The sequence below is a fragment of the Hypanus sabinus genome, chromosome 29, assembly GCF_030144855.1.
Source record: "Hypanus sabinus isolate sHypSab1 chromosome 29, sHypSab1.hap1, whole genome shotgun sequence".
Taxonomy (NCBI): domain Eukaryota; kingdom Metazoa; phylum Chordata; class Chondrichthyes; order Myliobatiformes; family Dasyatidae; genus Hypanus; species Hypanus sabinus.
Window position 1 is genome coordinate 25928227 of NC_082734.1, and position 6000 is coordinate 25934226.

Here is a 6000-nt window from a genome sequence, read left to right on the forward strand (position 1 = left end):
AAAAGCATACGTCGCCGTGAGGTATGTCATTTTCTTGTGGGCATTCACAGTTGATACAAAAGAACACAACAGAATCAGTGACAAAGAGAAACAACCAATGTGCAAAATACGACAAGTTGTGCAAATACAAAAATAAAATAAACAAATAATCACTGAGAATCTCAACTGGTCTGTACTGAGGAAAGCACAACAACGCTTCTTTCATCTCAGACAGATGAAGAAGTTTGGCTTGGGTCCTTAAATCCTAAGGACTTTCTACAGTGGCACAGTTGAGAGCATCCTGACTGGCTGCATCACTGCCTGGTATGGGAGCTGTACTTCCCTCAATCGCAGGACTCTGAAGAGAGTGGTGTGGACAGCCCAGCCCATCTGTAGATGTGAACTTCCCACTATTCAGGACATTTACAGCGATGGGTTTGTAAAAAAAGCCCAAGGGATCATTGGGTACTCTAGTCAACCAACCACAAACGGGAAACGGTACGGCAGCGTAAAAGCCAGGACCAACAGGTTCCGGGACAGCTTCTTCCACCGGGCCATCAGACTGATTAACATGCTGGCACAATTGTATTTCTACGCTATTTTAACTGTCCTGTTGTACATAATATTTACTACAAATTACTATAAACTGCACATTTAGACAGAGACATAATGTGAAGACTTTTTCTCCTCATGCAAGTGAAGGATGTAAGAAATAAAGTCAATTCAATTCAATTCAAATAATAACTGCTTATGTAGTTGAGCCCTTGAAAGTGAGACTAGTGCAATTCTACACTGTCATCATGGCAAATCTCCTCACATCAGCCATACGGTCTCGTTTGGTGCAGTGTCCTTTCGCAATATACAAAAACTAGAGCAAACTGTCAGGGCAGGAGAAAACTGCAGGACTTGTATGGGTCCAGGACAAAGAAATGGGCAAGAAAAATTATTGCAGACTCTGCCCACCCTGCAAACTGCCTTTTCCAAAAGTTCCCTTCTAGAGGGTGCTTTTGGGTTATTAAAACAAAAAAAAACTTCAGACCATCCTAAAAGTTTCCTTCCCAAGTTCAAAGTAAATTTATTATCAGAGTACATACATGTCATCACATATAACCTCGAGATTCTTTTCCTGCAGACATACTTGGCAAATCTATAGAACAGTAACTGTAAATTGTAAACATTACAGTTACTGTTCTATAGATTTGCCAAGTACAAGGAACTGTAAGCAAGTTGTGCAAATGCAGTTAATAAATAAATAGCAATAAATAACGAGCATGAAATAACAAGATGAAAGAGACATTGAGTGAGTGTAGCTATCCCCTTTTGTTCAGATGGTTGAGGGGTAGTAACTGTTCTGGAACCTGGTGGTGTGGGTCCTGAGGCACCTGTACCTTCTACCTGATGGCAGCAGTGAGAAAAAAGCAAGGCCTGGGTGGTGAGGATCTTTTCTATAGCAACATTTTATGTAGATGTGCTCAGTGGTTGGGAGGGTTTTACCCGTGATGTTCTGGGCTGAATCCACTGTCTTTTTGTAGGATTTCCCACTCAAAGACATTGGCGTTTCTGTACCAGGCCGTAATGCAGTCAGTCAGCACACTTTCCGCCACACACCGATAGACGTTTGGCAAGGTGTTTGATGACATGCTGAATCTCTGCAGACTCCCGAGGAGGTAGAGGCGCTGTCGTGCTTTCTTCACAATAATATTTCTACGATGGGTCCAGAACAGGTCCTGTGAGACAGTGACACCAAGGTATTTAAAGTTACTGACCCTCTCCACCTCTGATCCTCGGGCAGTTAACCTGATCAGCCATTCTAATTCGCCCTCCCCACTCCCTCTATCTTTTACTCCATCACTGAACTCTAAACACTGAAATCCACTTTGTACAATGCTGTTTACATTGTGAACACATGCTGGTATTTATGCACATTTTATTTCATACCCCTTTGTATAATTCTTCAGAATTATTTTCAATGTTGTTTTTGTAGCATGCTGCTCCTAACCAGCACAGCAAATTCCAAGTACATGACTGGAATTGTATTTGGCAAGTACAGTTGATCTGGATCCTTCACAGATGTTATCTGATCTATTGAACATCTCCAGCATTCTCTGTGTTTAACCTGGCGATGAATTTTACAGCTTTAGTTCTGCAACCCACAACAGTTTTCTCTGCCCTTCCAACGAGTTTCAAAGGAGAACCGGAATCAGGTTAATTATCACCGGCTTATATGACATGAATTGTGTTGTTCAGTGCAAGAGCACGTAGATTACAAATTACAAAGTAAGGAATGCAAAACAAAAAGAAAGAACGATGAGGTTGTGTTCGTGCAATGTTCACAAATTTGATGGTGGAGGAGAAAAAGTTAAAATGTTAAGTGTGTGGCTTCAGGCTCCTGTACCTTCTCCCCGATGTTACTAGTAAGAAAAGGACATGCCCTGAACGGCAAGGGTCCTTTAAGATGGACGTTGTCCTTTTGAGCAGCACCTTTTTGAAGTTGTCCTCGATGGTGGGGAGGCTAGTGCCCAACATGGAGCTGGCCAGCCATCAACCTTCTGCAGGAGTTTTCTGATCCCGTGCATCGGCATGGTAACGCAACTAGTTAGAATGCTGTCCATGGTACAGCTGTAGACATTTACTAGAGCCTTTAGAGACATACTGTTATGTTTCATAACTTCTGAAATTAATTGAAAGAAAAAAAGGGGAGATGGGGATAACGTGTCTAATTTGTTTTGCTTTAGTGAGGCATGCCCATATGACATGGTGGCATAATGCCATTCACGTACTTTTACATATAACCCGTAACGAACAACGAAAGCACACAATGCTTGATCAAACAATATATTTACAATATCACTCAAACATTGTTGAGATGTTAAATACACTACTCTCTGCTTAACTGGAACTCCATCTTAATACAGAATGCATCTCAACACAAAATAATAATGAAGTACTTTATTGGTCCCAAGTGGGAAATTCTTTCATTACAGCAGCAACATCTACAAACAAGACGTACAAAAAAGCTGGATGAACTCAGCAGGTCGGGCAGCATCCGTTGAAAGAAGCAGTCAATGTTTCAGGTCGAAACCCTTCGTCAGGACCCTGACAGTGAGAGTAGAAATGGAATTAGGTGGAGGATGAATGCGTGGCTGTGGGATTGGAGCAGGGGGCAGGGATTCAAGTTTCTGGATCATTGGGACCTCTTCTGGGGCAGGCGTGACCTGTTCAAGAAGGACGGGTTACACTTGAATCCTGGGGGGACCAATATCCTAGCAGGGAGGTTTGCTAGGGCTACAGGGCAGACTTTAAACTAGTAAGATGGGGGGGGGGGCAGGAATCAATTTGAGGAAACTATGGGAGAGGAGGTTAGTTCACCATTAGAGCAAGTAAGTAGACAGTGTGTGAGGGAGGAAAGGCAGGTGATGGAGAAGGGATGCGCTCAGCCCGAAGATGTAGGGGAGAAGAAAGAAAAGGATAATAAATTGTTAGGGATGAAAAGAGAGGAGGAGGTGGAGAGTATCTTACATGTATCTATTTTAATGCTAAGAGCATTGTAAGAAAGGTGGATGAGCTTAAAGCGTGGATTGATACCTGGAATTATGAGTTGTAGCTATTAGTGAAACATGGTTGCAGGAAGGGTGTGATTGGCAACTAAATATTCCTGGATTTAGTTGCTTCAGGTGTGATAGAGTAGGAGGGGCCAGAGGAGGAGGTGTTGCATTGCTTGTCCGAGAAAATCTTATGGCGGTGCTTTGGAAGGATAGATTAGAGAGCTCCTCTAGGGAGGCTATTTGGGTGGAGTTGAGGAATGGGAAAGGTGTAGTAACACTGATAGGAGTGTATTATAGGCCACCTAATGGGGAGCGTGAGTTGGAAGAGCAAATGTGTAAGGAGATAGCAGATATTTGTAGTAAACACAAGGTGGTGATTGTGGGAGATTTTAATTTTCCACACGTAGACTGGGAAGCTCATTCTGTAAAAGGGCTGGATGGTTTAGAGTTTGTGAAATGTGTGCAGGATAGTTTTTTTGCAACAATACATAGAAGTACCGACTAGAGATGGGGCAGTGTTGGATCTCCTGTTAGGGAATGCGATAGGTCAGCTGACAGATGTATGTGTTGGGGAGCACTTTGGGTCCAGTGATCACAATAGCATTAGCTTCAATATAATTATGGAGAAGGACAGGACAGGACCTAGAGTTGAGATTTTTGATTGGAGAAAGGCTAACTTTGAGGAGATGCGAAGGGATTTAGAGAGAGTGGATTGGGTCAAGTTGTTTTATGGGAAGGATGTAATAGAGAAATGGAGGTCATTTAAGGGTGAAATTATGAGGGTACAGAATCTTTATGTTCCTGTTAGGTTGAAAGGAACGGTTAAAGGTTTGAAAGCACCATGGTTTTCAAGGGATATTAGAAATTTGGTTCGGAAAAAGAGGGATGTCTACAATAGATATAGGCAGCATGGAGTAAAGGAATTGCTCAAGGAATATAAAGAATGTAAAAGGAATCTTAAGAAAGAGATTAGAAAAGCTAAAAGAAGATACGAGGTTGGTTTGGCAAATAAGGTGAAAGTAAATCCAAAAGGTTTCTACAGTTATATTAAAAGCAAGAGGATAGTGAGGGATAAAATTGGCCCCTTAGAGAATCAGAGTGGTCAGCTATGTGTGGAGCCAAGGGAGATGGGAGAGATTTTGAACAATTTCTTCTCTTCGGTATTCACTAAGGAGAAGGATATTGAATTGTGTAAGGTGTGGGAAACAAGTAAGGAAGTTATGGAACCTATGACAATTAAAGAGGTGGAAGTACTGGCGCTTTTAAGAAATTTAAAAGTGGATAAATCTCTGGATCCTGACAGGATATTCCCCAGGACCTTGAGGGAAGTTTGTGTAGAAATAGCAGGAGCTCTGATGGAGATCTTTAAGATGTCATTAGAAATGGGGATTGTGCCGGAGGATTGGCGTATTGCTCATGACGTTCCATTGTTTAAAAAGGGTTCTAGAAGTAAGCCTAGCAATTATAGACCTGTCAGTTTGACATCAGTGGTGGGTAAATTAATGGAAAGTATTCTTAGAGATAGCATTAATAATTATCTGGATAGACAGGATCTGATTAGAAGTAGCCAGCATGGATTTGTGCGTGGAAGGTCATGTTTGACAAACCTTATTGAATTTTTTGAAGAAGTTACGAGGAATGTTGACGTGGGTAAGGCAGTGGATGTAGTCTATATGGACTTCAGCAAAGCCTTTGACAAAGTTCCACATGGAAGGTTAGTTAAGAAGGATCAGTCGTTAGGTATTAATGCTGGAGTAATAAAATGGATTCAACAGTGGCTAGATGGGAGATGCCAGAGAGTAGTGGTGGATAATTGTTTATCGGGATGGAGGCCGGTGACTAGCGGGGTGCTTCAGGGGTCTGTTTTGGGCCCAATGTTGTTTGTAATATACATAAATGATCTGGATGATGGGGTGGTAAATTGGATTAGTAAGTATGCCGATGATACTAAGGTAGGGGGTGTTGTGGATAATGAGGTGGGTTTTCAAAGCTTGCAGGGAGATTTATGCCGGTTAGAAGAATGGGCGGAACGTTGGCAGATGGAGTTTAATGCTGAGAAGTGTGAGGTTCTACATTTTGGCAGGAATAATCCAAATAGAACATACAGGGTATATGGTAGGGCATTGAGGAATGCAGTGGAACAGAGAGATCTAGGAATAACAGTGCATAGTTCCCTGGAGTCTCATGTAGATAGGGTGGTGAAGAAGGCTTTTGGAACGCTGGCCTTTATAAATCAGAGCATTGAGTACAGAAGTTGGATGTAATGTTAAAATTGTACAAGGCATTGGTAAGGCCAAATTTGGAATATTGTGTACAGTTCTGGTCACCGAATTATAGGAAAGATATCAATAAATTAGAGAGAGTGCAGAGACGATTTACTAGGATGTTACCTGGGTTTCAGCACTTAAGTTACAGAGAAAGGTTGAACAAGTTAGGTCTCTATTCATTGGAGCATAGAAGGTTGAGGGGGGATTTG